Source organism: Scardinius erythrophthalmus (genome assembly GCF_964197995.2).
Source record: "Scardinius erythrophthalmus genome assembly, chromosome: 11".
Lineage (NCBI taxonomy): Eukaryota > Metazoa > Chordata > Actinopteri > Cypriniformes > Leuciscidae > Scardinius > Scardinius erythrophthalmus.
Window position 1 is genome coordinate 14,515,461 of NC_138231.1, and position 17,142 is coordinate 14,532,602.

The 17,142-nt window shown below is 37.8% G+C and overlaps 1 protein-coding gene across 3 annotated transcripts in view; it reads right to left on the bottom strand.

Moving 5' to 3' along the window:
• The window catches only part of fynb (FYN proto-oncogene, Src family tyrosine kinase b), a 248,552-nt gene that overhangs the window by 153,348 nt on the left and 78,062 nt on the right, over positions 1 to 17,142 (bottom strand). For all 3 annotated transcript variants that reach the window (XM_081378766.1, XM_081378768.1, XM_081378767.1), the window contains exon 2: positions 16,250 to 16,312. The gene's annotated coding sequence lies outside the window, so the exon portion shown is untranslated. The remainder of the gene's footprint in view (positions 1 to 16,249; positions 16,313 to 17,142) is intronic.

Below are 17,142 nucleotides of genomic sequence, written 5' to 3' on the forward strand. Positions count from 1 at the left end.
AACATACTAACATTATAAGAGCACCCCAGGAAACATAATAAAATAATAAAATAATCCATGCCATGGGACCTTTAATAATATGAAATAAGACTTTGATCATATTGCCCACCAATAATCGTGATTCCAATATGATTTGTCATAATCGAAAAACAAGCAAAGGAAGAACCACCTAAACCAGAAGATCCCGATACAAGTGGTTACACACAAGTAAGCTAACATAATCACCAAACATTCAACAGCATATAAATCAAAACTGCTTTACCAAGCGTTACCAAGAAAAATGTCAAACTCATGAAGAGGTAATGAGTGAAGCTTTGGTGGGTGGTGATGGACTCGATTCTACTCGGTCTATGTATTAATCATCATCCTGAATCCGATCCATATGCAATTTTCCCAGGTTTTTTTGTTCGAAATGTTTTTTTTTTATGAAACTTACCCACATTAAAGCATTGATAAAAAAATAAAGAATTAAGCTAAAATAAAAATAAAAACCAGAGGCTCTTCTTTCTTTTGATATATTGACCTTTTACATATTCAATCAACAAGATATTCTAGGGGTCAAAAATGCGGCAAACTTAAAAATAAAAACCTGGCGGGGAAAGAGTTTTTTCATAAATTCATATGTTGCTTAAGCAATACATAAAAGTATTGAATGAAAAGTGTTTCTGTTACTTCATGAAAACATCTGAAACAACTGACAGACGCTGCATCTAATCCAGTTCATCTGTGATAAAGTATGAAAACACCATCAGTCTTCACATCTCTGTTTCCAACGCCTCCACCAATTGCAAATGGCAAATCTTGCCAATTGGTTAAAGTCTCCCTGTTGTGAAAATCAAGCTTTTAATGTTGTTTATATGTCTATGTTGAAATCGCTGGTGTTTCTGACGTCACAAACTACCTTGTTACCAATCAGATCAATGAGTGATCATCAACGAGTGGATCTCTAAGGTGCTGTGAGTGAGTGGAGGCGGGGCTCATTTGCATATTAATAGAAGCTATTTTAAGGCATGAAGATTTTTTTTCCAAGGAAAAAACTTTTAAATATGTCATTTTGGTGATCAAAGATTAGTTTTAAGGGATAAAAGTATTAACTACAGGGGGACTTCATTAATGATTAATGATGCCGATTCAGTGTTCAGAAACTTGACCTGCTCAGTAAAAGTGAAGTAACCAGGAAGACGCAAGATAAGGAACTGTTAATTACAGTAACACTCATGGAGGGATGGTGATAAATGTCAGTAAGTCAAACGGACCAAACAACCAAAGAAAGTGCTGTGGTTCTGCTGAGAGAGACTCTTCTGTGTGGGTGCAGGTTTCAGATCATACAGAAAGGCAAGCTTTGTAAGAATCTATAACCTTTCAGACAATGGCTCTTGTTACAAAGCTACGCTAGTCACATTTGACGAAAGTAGAAGTCAGTGGGTGGGGTGATCGGTGTATTGCACCGCTGTAACACAACACCATTGTTTGCAGTGCTGCTATGATTGTGTGCATGTATGTAGTGTTAAGCTCCAGAGGATGTGGTTAACCTGAGAATGACAATGACAAAGCAACACACAACCACACTAACTTTCCATCAGAGGTGTTTCTCCTTAGGGCAGCAGAAGCAGCCAAGACATCTGACAATAAATGGCAATAAATAATCAGCAAATAGTTGCTCTTTTCAGTTTGCTCAAGTTAGAAACTTGTTTTACTAAAAACTAAAGTTTTAGATATCGGTTATGTAATGTTAGTGCTCAGCTTAACTTGGCTTGAACTTGGATTCACAAGTAAAAAAGTTGAGTTTGTAGAACTTATTGTATTATGTTTGATGAAAGAACAGACCAACTTTAATTGTTGAGTTTCTTTCCAAAAGTTCAGAATACTTAACCACACATTAAGATGAATGGAAATGCTAACGAATAGCTCTCTCCTCATGGTATATTATAGATATATTTAGAGACTTGGATAAAACATATAGGGTGAATTCAGGTTGATTGGAACACATTTTTTCCATTGAGATGACAGGGATATACATTTTATAGTCTATCCCCTATACCTAAGCCTTTCAGAAAAACATTGTTTAATATGGTTTATAGGGTTTTTTTCTCATGTGGACCAGAATTTTGAACAAAAAATTAGGTGTGTAGCGATACCCTCATGTCACTATTCGATACATATCATGATACTGAACTCACGATACGATATTATTGCGATACTCCAAAACATATGGTAAAAGGTTAACAATTCTTTTTACTGTTGATTAAAATGCTAAATTTGATATTACATTGGGGTGTAAATGAATACGCTTGGACTTGGTGCTGGAAACCCAAAGCACAGGACGATAGAGACACCAGAATCAAAATATGCATGATTTTGAAGCTGAAAATACAGAATAATTTTAGACGAATATGCTTGCACTTTTTCACTGACTAGATATATTTAAAATAATGTTGGACACTTTTTTACTGGTAACATAAGACATTTGGCATTATCATATGGAAGTAAAATAATGCCAAATGTTCTTGAAACAAAAAAGCCTGTTGAATTGCACTACTTGTAAAAATATGCATTGCATTAACCCTGCTTGCATTTTAATGCATTGTATTTTTAGAGCTTGCATTTTTATGGGCTGAAATTCAGCATGGTTGAATATTTAAGCTGTGAATATTTCAATTCAAAACATTTTCATTATTAAAAATTCAATAATCCATATTTACCTTTCATATTTCACTTCCAAAATATTCAAACTGTTTAAAAATACAACCTATAATATTCAACAGGCAATTTTCGGTTTATTTTATTTTGCTTTGCAAATTTGCTTCCACAAATTCAGTGGTTCAAATTCAACAGTAAATTCAACATTGACATCCAGGAACTGCAGGAAAAGCGGTAGATTACCGAGCAAACTCTCCATCTGCTGTTAGTCGACCTCACCAGCAGATGGTTCAAAAGCGCGTGTTGTTGACGAAGACCAGCAACAGTTAGAGCAAGCCATTCATTCATAAAACTCATTTACAGCAATGTAAGTGTATTTGTGATTATTATGACGGCTGTTTTATGTTAAATTCAGTGTCTTCACGGTTACTTTTCCTGTGTAGCCTACATGCATCTTTCTCTACCATGAACGAGATTATAATGTTATTCCCCGATGCGGATGTACAGATCCAATGTTACATTTTTGAGGTTGACATATATTTCTCTTGGTTGTTTAGTTGCCTTAACTTTATATTGTGGCGATGTGCTGCATGCAGGCTATTAGGGTTTCCCTCAATACTTCAGGATTCCCCTGCTGGACATATAAAATGCTTAAGGTAGCTTAATAGACTAATTACAGTGATATAAAAGACCAAACTCGCAGGCAAGCAGATGGATGAACTCAGAATAACGCGCAAAGCTTAATGCTGAGTGTTTCCCAGTGATAGACTGGCATAAAGTTGGCTTGACATTGGACATTCGCACATTTAGGGACCGTCTCTAAAGTGTATAAGACATTGGTATTGGCTATTCTAACTTCAATAGCATCTGAATAGAATGACTTACAGTCATAAAACCAACTGTAAAGTGTTCACGTAGTGTCAGGCATAATGCGCACCCTTTGGATTTTTTATATTTATTCAAATAAATTGAAGTTAGAAACGTGTATGCCAATGTTGTATGCAACTTTAGAGATGGTCCCTAAATGTGCGAATGTCCAATGTCAAGCCAATTTTACATTTAGGCTATTTAGTCATTTAGCAGACGCTTTTATCCAAAGCGATTTCGAGTTAAACTAACAATAGGAGGACAACAATATGCAAGTGCTATGACTCTTCCAAGTTTAAGCTAATGCAGTACACGTAGGCATACTATATATATACACTGCTCAAAAAAATAAAGGGGAACACTTAAACAACACAATGTAACTCCAAGTCAAACACACTTCTGTGAAATCAAACTGTCCACTTTGGAAGCAACACTGATTGACAATCAATTTCACATGCTGTTGTGCAAATGGAATAGACAACAGGTGGAAATTATAGGCAATTAGCAAGACACCCCCAATAAAGGAGTGGTTCTGCAGGTGGTGACCACAGACCACTTCTCAGTTCCTATGCTTCCTGGCTGATGTTTTGGTCACTTTTGAATGCTGGCGGTGCTTTCACTCTAGTGGTAGCATGAGACGGAGTCTACAACCCACACAAGTGGCTCAGGTAGTGCAGCTCATCCAGGATGGCACATCAATGCGAGCTGTGGCTAGAAGGTTTGCTGTGTCTGTCAGCGTAGTGTCCAGAGCATGGAGGCGCTACCAGGAGACAGGCCAGTACATCAGGAGACGTGGAGGAGGCCGTAGGAGGGCAACAACCCAGCAGCAGGACCGCTACCTCCGCCTTTGTGCAAGGAGGAGCAGGAGGAGCACTGCCAGAGCCCTGCAAAATGACCTCCAGCAGGCTAAAAATGTGCATGTGTCTGCTCAAACGGTCAGAAACAGACTCCATGAGGGTGGTATGAGGGCCCAACGTCCACAGGTGGAGGTTGTGCTTACAGCCTAACACCGTGCAGGACGTTTGGCATTTGCCAGAGAACACCAAGATTGGCAAAATCGCCACTGGGGCCCTGTGCTGTTGCAGGCTTCAGAACGTTCTCCATGGCGTCTCCAGACTCTGTCACGTCTGTCACATTAGATCAGTGTGAACCTGCTTTCATCTGTGAAGAGCACAGGGCGCCAGTGGCGAATTTGCCAATCTTGGTGTTCTCTGGCAAATGCCAAACGTCCTGCACGGTGTTGGGCTGTAAGCACAACCCCCACCTGTGGACGTGGGGCCCTCATACCACCCTCATGGAGTCTGTTTCTGACCGTTTGAGCAGACACATGCACATTTGTGGCCTGCTGGAGGTCATTTTGCAGGGCTCTGGCAGTGCTCCTCCTGCTCCTCCTTGCACAAAGGCAGAGGTAGCGGTCCTGCTGCTGGGTTGTTGCCCTCCTACGGCCTCCTCCACGTTTCCTGATGTACTGGCCTGTCTCCTGGTAGCGCCTCCATGCTCTGGACACTACGCTGACAGACACAGCAAACCTTCTAGCCACAGCTCGCATTGATGTGCCATCCTGGATGAGCTGCACTACCTGAGCCACTTGTGTGGGTTGTAGACTCCGTCTCATGCTACCACTAGAGTGAAAGCACCGCCAGCATTCAAAAGTGACCAAAACATCAGCCAGGAAGCATAGGAACTGAGAAGTGGTCTGTGGTCACCACCTGCAGAACCACTCCTTTATTGGGGGTGTCTTGCTAATTGCCTATAATTTCCACCTGTTGTCTATTCCATTTGCACAACAGCATGTGAAATTGATTGTCAATCAGTGTTCCCCTGTGCACAGGCCCTGTGCTCTTCACAGATGTTGCAGGCAGCAGAACGTTCTCCATGGCGTCTCCAGACTCTGTCACGTCTGTCACATTAGATCAGTGTGAACCTGCTTTCATCTGTGAAGAGCACAGGGCGCCAGTGGCGAATTTGCCAATCTTGGTGTTCTCTGGCAAATGCCAAACGTCCTGCACGGTGTTGGGGTGTAAGCACAACCCCCACCTGTGGACGTCGGGCCCTCATACCACCCTCATGGAGTCTGTTTCTGACCGTTTGAGCAGACACATGCACATTTGTGGCCTGCTGGAGGTCATTTTGCAGGGCTCTGGCAGTGCTCCTCCTGCTCCTCCTTGCACAAAGGCAGAGGTAGCGGTCCTGCTGCTGGGTTGTTGCCCTCCTACGGCCTCCTACACGTCTCCTGATGTACTGGCCTGTCTCCTGGTAGCGCCTCCATGCTCTGGACACTACGCTGACAGACACAGCAAACCTTCTTGCCACAGCTCGCATTGATGTACCATCCTGGATGAGCTGCACTACCTGAGCCACTTGTGTGGGTTGTAGACTCCGTCTCATGCTACCACTAGAGTGAAAGCACCGCCAGCATTCAAAAGTGACCAAAACATCAGCCAGGAAGCATAGGAACTGAGAAGTGGTCTGTGGTCACCACCTGCAGAACCACTCCTTTATTGGGGGTGTCTTGCTAATTGCCTATAATTTCCACCTGTTGTCTATTCCATTTGCACAACAGCATTTGAAATTGATTGTCAATCAGTGTTGCTTCCTAAGTGGACAGTTTGATTTCACATAAGTGTGACAGACTTGGAGTTGCATTGTGTTGTTTAAGTGTTCCCTTTATTTTTTTGAGCAGTGTATATATATATATATATATATATATATATATATATATATATATATATATATATATATATATATATATATATATGTATATGTATGTGTATGTATGTATAGAGAGAGAGAGAGAGAGAGAATAGAATAGAAGAGAAAGTGTTAGTATTAATTGATCAAGTGTTGATTTTATGCCAGTATTTCACGAAACGCTCAGCATGAAACTTTGCACGTTAAATTCATATTCTGAGTCCATCTGCTTGCCTGTAGCCCATATAGTAGCCTACAGCCTACATCCCCAATAAGGTGCGAGTTTGGTCTTTTTTATCACTGAATCCTTGAGTATGATGAGGTATTGAGGGAAACCGATTATAATCCTGTTCATGGCAGAGAGAGCTGATAACATGTAGGCTACACAGGGAAAGTAACAATGAAGTTATTGAATGAAACATAAACACAGCTTTTGTGTCTTTATCATCTTTTCCGCATATGACACAGATAATCATTTTCATTTTATGAATGAATGGCTTGTTCTAACTGTTGCTGGTCTTCAACAACACACGCTTTTGCACCACCTGCTGGTGAGGTCGACTAACAGCAGATGGAGAGTATGCTCGGTAATCTACTGCTTTTCCTGCAGTTCCTGGATGTCAATGTTGGAATTTACTGTCGAATTTGAACCACTGAATTTGTGGAAGCAAATTTGCAAAGCGAAATAAAATGGACCGAAAATTGCCTGTTGAATATTATAGGTTGTATTTTTAAACAGTTTGAATATTTTGGAAGTGAAATATGAATGGTGAATATGGATTATTGAATTTTTAATGATGAAAATGTGTTTGAAATGTTTTGAATTGAAATATTCACAGCTTAAATATTCAACCATGTTGAATTTCAGCCCATAAAAATGCAAGCCCTAAAAATACAATGCATTAAAATGCAAGCATGGTTAATGCAATGCCTATTTTTTCAAGTAGTGCAATTCAACAAGCTTTTTTATTTCAAAAACATTTGGCATTATTTTACTTCCATATTATCAGGAACCACAAATATTCCCCCATTGCATTATACATTATATTCAACATTATATAAAGTAGTTCAATGCAGTAGTGACAAACTTTTTGAACAATTTTTTCTCTCACAGTAATTTTTTATTTTGGGTGAAATATACACAAAACATATTGTCACTATCCACGATACATATTGACACATTTTTGTAATGTATTGTGATATATTGTGAGACGATATATTGTTACACCCCTACAAAAAATTTCAGGTTTTACTTTTCTTGGGGGGACATTTCTTCTGCACAACGCAGGAAATACCTGGAACCACATACACATACACAGACATTACATTTAAAAAAAAAAAAAAAAAAAAAAAAGAAAGGAATGATGTCCATAGATGTGATCACGCTTAATTTGACTCAAAGAAAACCTTACTACTAAGGTACTTAATTGATGTGAAATGTCTGTGTGATTGTGTGATGAGGGACATCCAGTGACAACAGCCAGTCCGAAATGGACACAGGAGACCCATCAGACGAACCCACACAGTTGCTAGGAGACCAGATTCCTCTGCACGGCACAATATCCACAGTGTGAGAGAGCAGTCTATACTCATCAAAAGTGTATGTGTTGGAGCACATATTCACAATATATTCCAATTGATATTGCAGTTGATACAATATTATTACAAAACATTGTGAGCATCACAAGGATTTTAATGTGCTTTTTATTTGGCCATTAAGTTTGGCCAGACTCGTTGTCCAAACTTTCCTTATCTTACAAATATCCGTGTTAAAAGACAGAAATGTGTTTTAACAGCACCTGTCATGTAAACTTTAATAGCAATTATAATGTAAGATAGTGACTCAGTTCAAATGGTCCACTATGAACCACTTAAAAGATTGAAGTGTGCAAGTACATCTGAAACAAGTTATTGAGAAAAAAGTACTTCAACGAGTCAACAATAGCAGGATGTACAGTCGTGTCAGGTGTAGAGTCAGTCACTGAGCCTCGAGGCTGAATATACGCTGACTGAAGCCAAAGATGTCGGCTTATTTCACACTTCTGTCGCTCAGTTTCTACCACACAAGTAGCTCATCCTATTAAATCACTGTAAATGGTCAATATGGAGATTCAGTCAGACTTACACTCACCCAGATATAGTCCAGGACGAGATGATGGACCACTCGTAGAAAAATTCGCAAAAAATAAGCAAAGCATGCTGAGCATGGTCTGAATTTTAGTCAAAGGAGCCAATCGCCTTTTTGACTTAGCCATTCCTTGGCAGTTACTGACCAAACATTTAGCATACAGTGTCCGTTTAAACTAAAGGCATTTAGATAAAGATTTTTTTACATTTCAATTAAATTATGTTATTTGGAACGTTCTATTCATCAATAAATCATGGGAAATAATGTATCATGGTTTCCACAAAAATATGAAGCAGCACAACTGTTTTCACCATTCAGCCTTGATCACATGAATTATATTAAAAAATAAAGTTATTTTAAATTGTAATAATATTTCACAATATTACTGCTTTTAGAGTCTATTAACAACAGAACTAAACAATCGTAGACCCCAAACTATTGAACGGTACTGTAGACGTGACTTCACCACAAACTTCACTTACACCTGAGCACGGTTCAATCACAAACATCAGTTGAAGCAGAACATCTCAGGAAACAAGACCCTTCGGTGTGTGTGTGTGCATGTGCATATGTGGTCAGTTGCATGCTCACAAACCTTGGGGCTTTTGTTTTGATGCCTCTGCAATTGTGCTTGCACAAAAATGCATGTATGAAACACTATCTTGGTATCGCTGACCCACAAAGCTAGAACATTTCGCTTCTCAAATGTGTGAAATTTATTGTAAGCGATTTCACAGTGATATAATGTTTTGTTGTTGTTGTTGGTTTGTTTTTAATGCAGGAATGTAACAGTGGGAAACTGTTACAACTGGGGTCTGGTTTTACAAATTGGGTTTAGATTAAGCCAGGATTAGGCCTTAGTTCAATTAGGACTTTATAAACGTGCCTTAGAAAAAAAAAACATGACTGGTGTTCATCTGGAGACAAAACAATGGCACTGACATTTTTTTTTAAGATATATCAGTACAAGTTGCTTTCAGTTAAAACAGCTCAAACATGCATTTTAGTCTGGGACTATCTTAAGCCTTGTCTGTGAAACCAGGGGGATGATGCTTTTTTTTTTTTTTGGAGACAAGAAATTCATTCCCTGTCAAATTAGAAGGACATAAACTATTACAGCCCATGTGTGATTTCAAAGGCTATAGCCAGTTGTGCAGATCACCAATAACGTTAGGACAAGCATCAGAAGGAAAACTCACTGATAAAATTGTTGTCAGTGTAAACAGGCCTCAAGTAAGTTGGTTTTATATTGAGTTTTTAACATAATAAGCAATTCTAGTACTGTGTTGGGTTAGTACACTAATGCACGTCCAAAGCAAAATCTCCGATCTGCAGTAGCATTAAGCAAGGTGATGAGAGCTGAAAAGTTTGACCGTTCACATCTACACTTGACTGTGTCACATGAAGCTTGACTCTATCCACAATCCTTCACGTCTAACCACAGGCATATTTGAATGGCTGAAAGGCAGCTGCTTAGCTGGTTATTTCAAAATTAAGAACAGAAATAGCTTCTGAGTTACTACTATAGATTACCCCACCCACGTCTCTGGCCCTAATGTTTACCACCAACCACTGATCTGAGAAATGCAGCCTGTATGTCAAAGAAAACGTTGCACGACTGGCACTGTGGTTAAACACACAGTTAAAATTTACTTTTCATCTTTTAACCTTTTTACTAAAATAATGCCTTTAAGTCAAAATTACAGCATTTATGACAATTAGACAATCATGAAAGAAGCAAATTGGAATTGCTCATAATAGATCTTCATTGTGAATATTGATTGACTGTACAATTTTGAATGACCGCACGCCACAGCAACAGGTAAGGTTATTTATATATAAAATATTTATATATAATATAAATTATATATAAATATAAAAAAGTATATATATGCAAATATTTATTAAATATATACATGCATGCATGTATTTATATATACAAAATAATTATACATAGTACACACATATATTATGTAAACACAAACTTTTATTTTTATGTGATTAATCGTTTCACAGCCCTAAAAGAAATGTATATTTTGCATAATGAACATTAAGCCGGTTTCAGACAGTTTTTGTATTGTGATTATTGTGATCTTTCCAAACTGTCAGCATCTTACTGTAATGTGATCATTTGTGTAAGTATATGCAGTAAATACATTTGAATGAGAAAGAGAGTTTTGTGCTTAAAAGTAATGTGACAAAACAACTTAAAGTGAAATTTTGGTGTGAATTTTGTGTTGTTGTGGAAAATCCCCTAAATGCTCCTTTCTCTGAAATAAATCAGAGCGCACCAACTGAAATAAAACAAAAAACATTTTAATAATACTTGACCATTATATCTCATCCCTTGCATCATGATTGTTTTTGCGTGTATGTGAGTTAATTTAGAATTAGAGGAATGCTCAGCTCTGGTCTTAGGTGTGCAAGTGTCAACAGCCATATAAAGGATCTTTGTAAAGCTACATTTTCTATCTGAATGAACTCTGTGGTGTGTGAAGACGCCAACAAGAACCGTGTGCCCTCCAAGTCCCGCTACACAATGTGTGTCGCAGCTCAGACTGGGAACAATAGAACAGGAACAGCTGGGCCTATCCAATCCTCATCTGTCCATTAAAAGGTATTAATGCTGGCCCATAAACCTCTTTCGAGATGCCACAGCGCAGAACGTGACAGACTGCACTCCATTAAATGGCCTCGCTCTTAATTATGCAAACACACTTCGAAACTGTGTGGGTTAAAGGAACGTCTGTGATATTTTGATGTGGGCGTTCATGTAGGTCATATGGAAGGTATGAGTTGGCAGGGTGAGTGTTTATTTGGGGTGATGCATGCACACGTGCTGGTGTCAAACCCACGGCTAGGTGCAATCAAAGAAAAACGTTACCAACATTCTTTAACTGTTCTCAAGTACTTTAGCTAGCAGATAAACCAGCATCATTTTTGGTACGGTCTTAAAAATGTGATAGTTTTAAAATGTTATCATTTGGTAGCACTTTACAATAAGGTCTCATTTGTTAACATCAGTTAATCCATCCATTAACTAGCATGAGCTAACAATGAGCAATATACTTTTACAGAATTTATTAACCTTTGTTAAAGTTACTTAAAAATATATGTTAGTAGTTCACGGTGCATTAACAAATGTTCTTAAAAATGTATTAGTAAATGTTAAAATTAAAATTAGATAAGATTAATAAAGGCTGTAGAAGTTGTATTCACTGTTCATAATAACTACTGTAATGTAGTTAAATAATGTTAACAAATGAAACCTTATTGTAAAGTGTTACTTTTAACTTAATATTTCTTTAACTGGTCTGAGCCGTGCACTATTATTTTGTTGTTGTTGTTGTTGTTGTTTTGTCATTTGCACAGTTTAGACATCACTCACCTTGCAGTTTTAGTTCTAAACTATGTTGATTCTAACAGTCCAATCATGATGACTAAACAAAGTTTAAGATTCCCCTACAACAAAATATGAATATTTTGTGCCAAGATTCAGAGTGATAGCGTACAGGCAAATGAAACATGAATTGACTTTAGTTTTTATGCTAATAATAGCAATATTAGCATACAGTACTTGCATTTTTTAATATTATAAGACCATTTATTTAAACAATGTGAACTTTATTTCTACACATTGTTCTATGACATGAACAAACCTTTAAAAATAATGACACTTTTTCCATTGCTTTAACATAGTATTTTTTATTTGCTGATATTTGTCTTATTAGTCACTGATTTTAAGTTTTGATATTTTAGGGTGCTTTAATATGGAAGCTTATTTCCGCCACAGAATAAAAAATAAAAAAGGTAAATGCGACTTTTTATCTCAGTTAAAATGTGATATAAAGTCGAAATTGTGTGTTATAAAGTCAGAATTGTGTGATATAAAGTCACAATTCTGAGGAAAAAAGTAATGTCTTTTTTTTCCTTAGAATTGGACTTTATAACTCACAATTGCGAGTTTATTAACTGCAAGATAAAAAGTCACAATTATCTTTTAAAATGTTTTATTCTGTAATGGAAGCTTCCATACTAAAGTCACCATGAAATCAAAACTGACAATTCTTCTTTTTTATGCAAAATTGCAGTAAGTATAAAAAAAAAAAAAAAAATTGATGCGCTTTTGCAAACCACAACAATCCATCTATCCATCAATTCCCCATGGACAAAATCTCCTCCCTCAAATACACGTCACAATAGGGAAGAAAAGACTATTGCAACTTCTATTACATGTCGACTTTAAAAAGTGTGTTTAACATCATGCTGTGCTTTAGTTGATAAACCCCTTTTAGAAAAGTTGACTATTTTACAGAGACATTCAGACATGCCTTTAGCTATTGCGTTGCGTCCCACCTTGAATGTTGCATTTTTAAATGGTGAATTAAGTTTAATAAGTTGCCTTATGAGTCACGGCCTCCTCCATTTCATTCCATCAGAGCGTCGTTTTCATTGACACTTCTAGCAAAGAATTTACACTAAACAAGCACAGAACCAGAACTGTTGAATTCCTTCCTGTTTTTATTCCTACATGATGCCGTTTCACCCTTCATCTAGCTATAATACTATATAATACTCATTCAGACTGTGCTTGTTGGAGCCACAGAGGTCTGGTTTAATGCAAGTATAGGTCCTGGGTTCTCTTTATTATGCAGTAGGAGTGTTTCAGGCCTGCTGAGTTACTCACTCCAAACATCTTTGATGTGCAGTAACCGACTGACACTACCCAGCAGGCCCTGGGCTTAAAACGCTGACCAGTGGGTTTCTCTTCTTAGAAAAAAAAAAAAAAAAAGGACACACTAAAAAAAGAGACAGACCCAAGGGGCATAGGACAGTAGAAAGCAGCTACACTATTATAACGTATGGCACATGTAACTCACTGAAAGATCAAAACCCAAACACACACACACACACACACACACACACACACACACACACACACACACACACACATTCCACAGAGTCTAATAACTTCAGTATGTTTTAGCTAGCCCACATTACCTCACAAAAAAAGATACTCGCTCAGAGTCAAAAGCACACACACACACGACTTCACATTCACACATTTCCGAGTCAGTTTTCACAGAGAAGACACCCTGACGTCTATCCAATTTATATTATCCAATTTATACATTATATCACACATGTTTACTAAATGAAGACATACAATAGACCTTTCCTGCCCTAAATATTTTGTATTTGGAATTTTTGCCCATTTTATTTTCTGATTTTGGGCAAATCTGTGTATTTATATGGAACATATTGAAACATGGGGTGAAACACTGAAACTGTGTAAACAGAGCAGAGCACAAAACATAGCCATATTAGTCAAAATACTGAATACATTAAGAAGCATGGGATGGGAATATAAAACCAATTTATTTTAGTGTAAGTGTGTGATAATCAATATGCAGAATTTATGTTAACTTATAACACAATAATAAATTATTATTGGACAATGATACACAATAATGCATATTATGCATTTACTAATCACATCAAAAGGACTAATTCTTCTTATATAACTAGTTATTTTAGATATGTGTTCAAAAAATGTATTTTAACATGTCTGTTACACCTAGGCCTGTCACGATAACAAATTTTGCTGGACGATAAATTGTCCAAGAAATTATCGCGATAAACGATAATATTGTCGTTCTGAGACCATTTTCATTTAATATAATTATAATGGCATAATAATGCAGGTACACCTTTTCAACGATCTATAAACTTTTATTTCTAAAGAATATTAAACATTGAAAACGGAAAACATTTTAAATATCCAAAAAAATGAACAAAACAACCAAAAACAATGAAAGCAATGGACTCTTAGTCTTTGTTAACAAAATAAATGTCTGTTAATAAATAAAATGAAACAAAATTGCACTTCAAAAAATATTAAGGCTTTAGACATTATTAAATAGTGATACATTCCATAACAGGCAAAACTGACAGTTAGGACCTTTGTAAACAAATAAAAAAAAGCCTCAACAAGCCATATCGCACAATTTTGCACTGTTACTCCTGTTACTTTGTCCTCCTGTTACTAGGTCAAGTGATTGTGTACTGTCGGGAAGACGGAGACGCACTTTATTGCGTGCATGCTACGCACTGAAAATACTTGGTTAGGATTAGGGGTGAGGAGTGCGTGCGTGCAAACTATTTTTGGCGTATAAATGGCACGAGAAATAACATTCGTGGTATAGATACGCATTTTCATGTGATCGGGCTCGCTGTCGCAACTCACAACTAGCGTATTCTCTCTCTCCCGGCAGTAGCCGCAAACAGTCCCGCCGGCGCTTTCCCATACAAAGACCATGTGACTGACAAGCGCCGCGGCGCCGCCTCCCCACACAAAGACCATGCAACTGACAAGAGAGTTCACTCCTCCTATACGCTAAAGAACCGAGAGTGGTCATCCTGTCTCTTTGGTAGAGAGAGAGAGACGAGGAAAACAAACAAGCATGCAAATGGAATTATCGCGGCCGGAAAAATTATCGAGCTCATTTTTTTTTTATCGTGCGATTAATCGACTTATCGACTATCGCGACAGGCCTAGTTACACCAACCTGATCCCATAAGAAAACATAACTATTTTACAATTTCATATGAATTCATATGTGATTCATACAGAAACACAATTTTTAGGGGGAAAAAAAGTAAACATGAAGGTCCAGCCCAAACCAATGCCTAAACCGCAAATTGTACGGAAACCGTACGTACGATTTTAGCCATCAATTTGCAAAATCTTTAAATGGTTACAAATAGCCTTGAGAGTGTGTTGGTTACAGCTGTTAACAGTGTAGGACCCTATACATTTCTCACGTGAATATAAATGGCTGTCAAGTAAAAAGGTGAGTAAGCAACACATTAAGTAAATTACTTTTTTTGTGTATTTCCTTTTAAACACACAGTAGTATACACTCACCTAAAGGATTATTAGGAACACCATACTAATACTGTGTTTGACCCCCTTTCGCCTTCAGAACTGCCTTAATTCTACGTGGCATTGATTCAACAAGGTGCTGAAAGCATTCAGCATCTTGCAGTTGATGGAGATTTGTGGGATGCACATCCAGGGCACGAAGCTCCCATTCCACCACATCCCAAAGATGCTCTATTGGGGTGAGATCTGGTGACTGTGGGGGCCATTTTAGTACAGTGAACTCATTGCCATGTTCAAGAAACCAATTTGAAATGATTCGAGCTTTGTGACATGGTGCATTATCCTGCTGGAAGTAGCCATCAGAGGATGGGTACATGGTGGTCATAAAGGGATGGACATGGTCAGAAACAATGCTCAGGTAGGCTGTGGCATTTAAACGATGCCCAATTGGCACTAAGGGGCCTAAAGAGTGCCAAGAAAACATCCCCCACACCATTACACCACCACCACCAGCCTGCACAGTGGTAACAAGGCATGATGGATCCATGTTCTCATTCTGTTTACGCCAAATTCTGACTCTACCATCTGAATGTCTCAACAGAAATCGATCAATCAATCAATACTCAGACCGGCCCGTCTGGCACCAACAACCATGCCACGCTCAAAATTGCTTAAATCACCTTTCTTTCCCATTCTGACATTCAGTTTGGAGTTCACGAGATTGTCTTGACCAGGACCACGCCCCTAAATGCATTGAAGCAACTGCCATGTGATTGGTTGATTAGATAATTGCATTAATGAGAAATTGAACAGGTGTTCCTAATAATCCTTTAGGTGAGTGTAGTTTTGTTGGGTCCTATTCTTTTGAGCCCCACAAAAAAAGCATAAAAGTCAAATATTTGGTCAAACTGATTAGCGTTCTTCTGTATCTCTAGTTGTGAATGTTGGGTTTTGAAATAGTGTAAATCTTCAGTGAGTTCAGTGGGTGTAGATTGATGTTTGCCAGCCTACAGCTTATCACAGTGTTTCACACTCACCTGTATTTAGAGCACAGCACGATCCTTATTTCCTCCGCATCGCTTTGTGTTCAAAAGAGAATCCTGACAGAAACAGAAAGAGAAAAAGACAGATTAATATTACATTTATGATGTGATAAACAGCTTTATGGTGCGCTCTGATCTGGATTATGGACCTGTTGTGAAGAAGAACTGCCAAAAAATAACAAAAAAAATATGTCAATTACTCTGGGACAGTTTAATCACAATCAACCTTTCTATATCCCCGCACTCAACAGTATTAGCTGCTATTTTAGGACAGATTACATCATAGTGATGGTCCTCACCCACCCAGACAGAGTCGAACATGTCACAAACAAATGTAGCTCTAGTCAAACATATCTAGACTTCTGACTATCTATAGGTCTGCACGCTATCAATTTTTTACAATTTTCAAACAAACTTATCGTCAATCCAATGGTGCACCCGTGGGAACCGTCCTTATCATGCTCCAGTTCACCAAATGGTTTGTCCTGACAGTCACAATGTCCCAAACATCACAAAAGCTAAAGAAGCAATGCTCATGCTAGCAAGAATCTTGAAATTGTACAAACCTCTTGCCATTTGAACACTAAAGCAGAAATCAATTGGTTCTGATTTTTGAGCCAATGGAACCCACCTTCAGAAGATCTACTTGTTCATTTTTTTATTTCCCTTTTCTTTTTTTCTTTTTTAAAGATTTAAAAAAATTTTTTTGAACATTTATAAATTAAGCCCTTTCCTTATATTTTCATGTAATAGCCAGCCATAGCCAGCCATAATTTTACATAATGACATTTAAAGTCCACCAGTGGTGAAAATCCAGCTTTTAATATTGTTTATATGTCTATGTGGTGTATTTAATATGTTTTAAGACAAACCATGTACAAATCAAG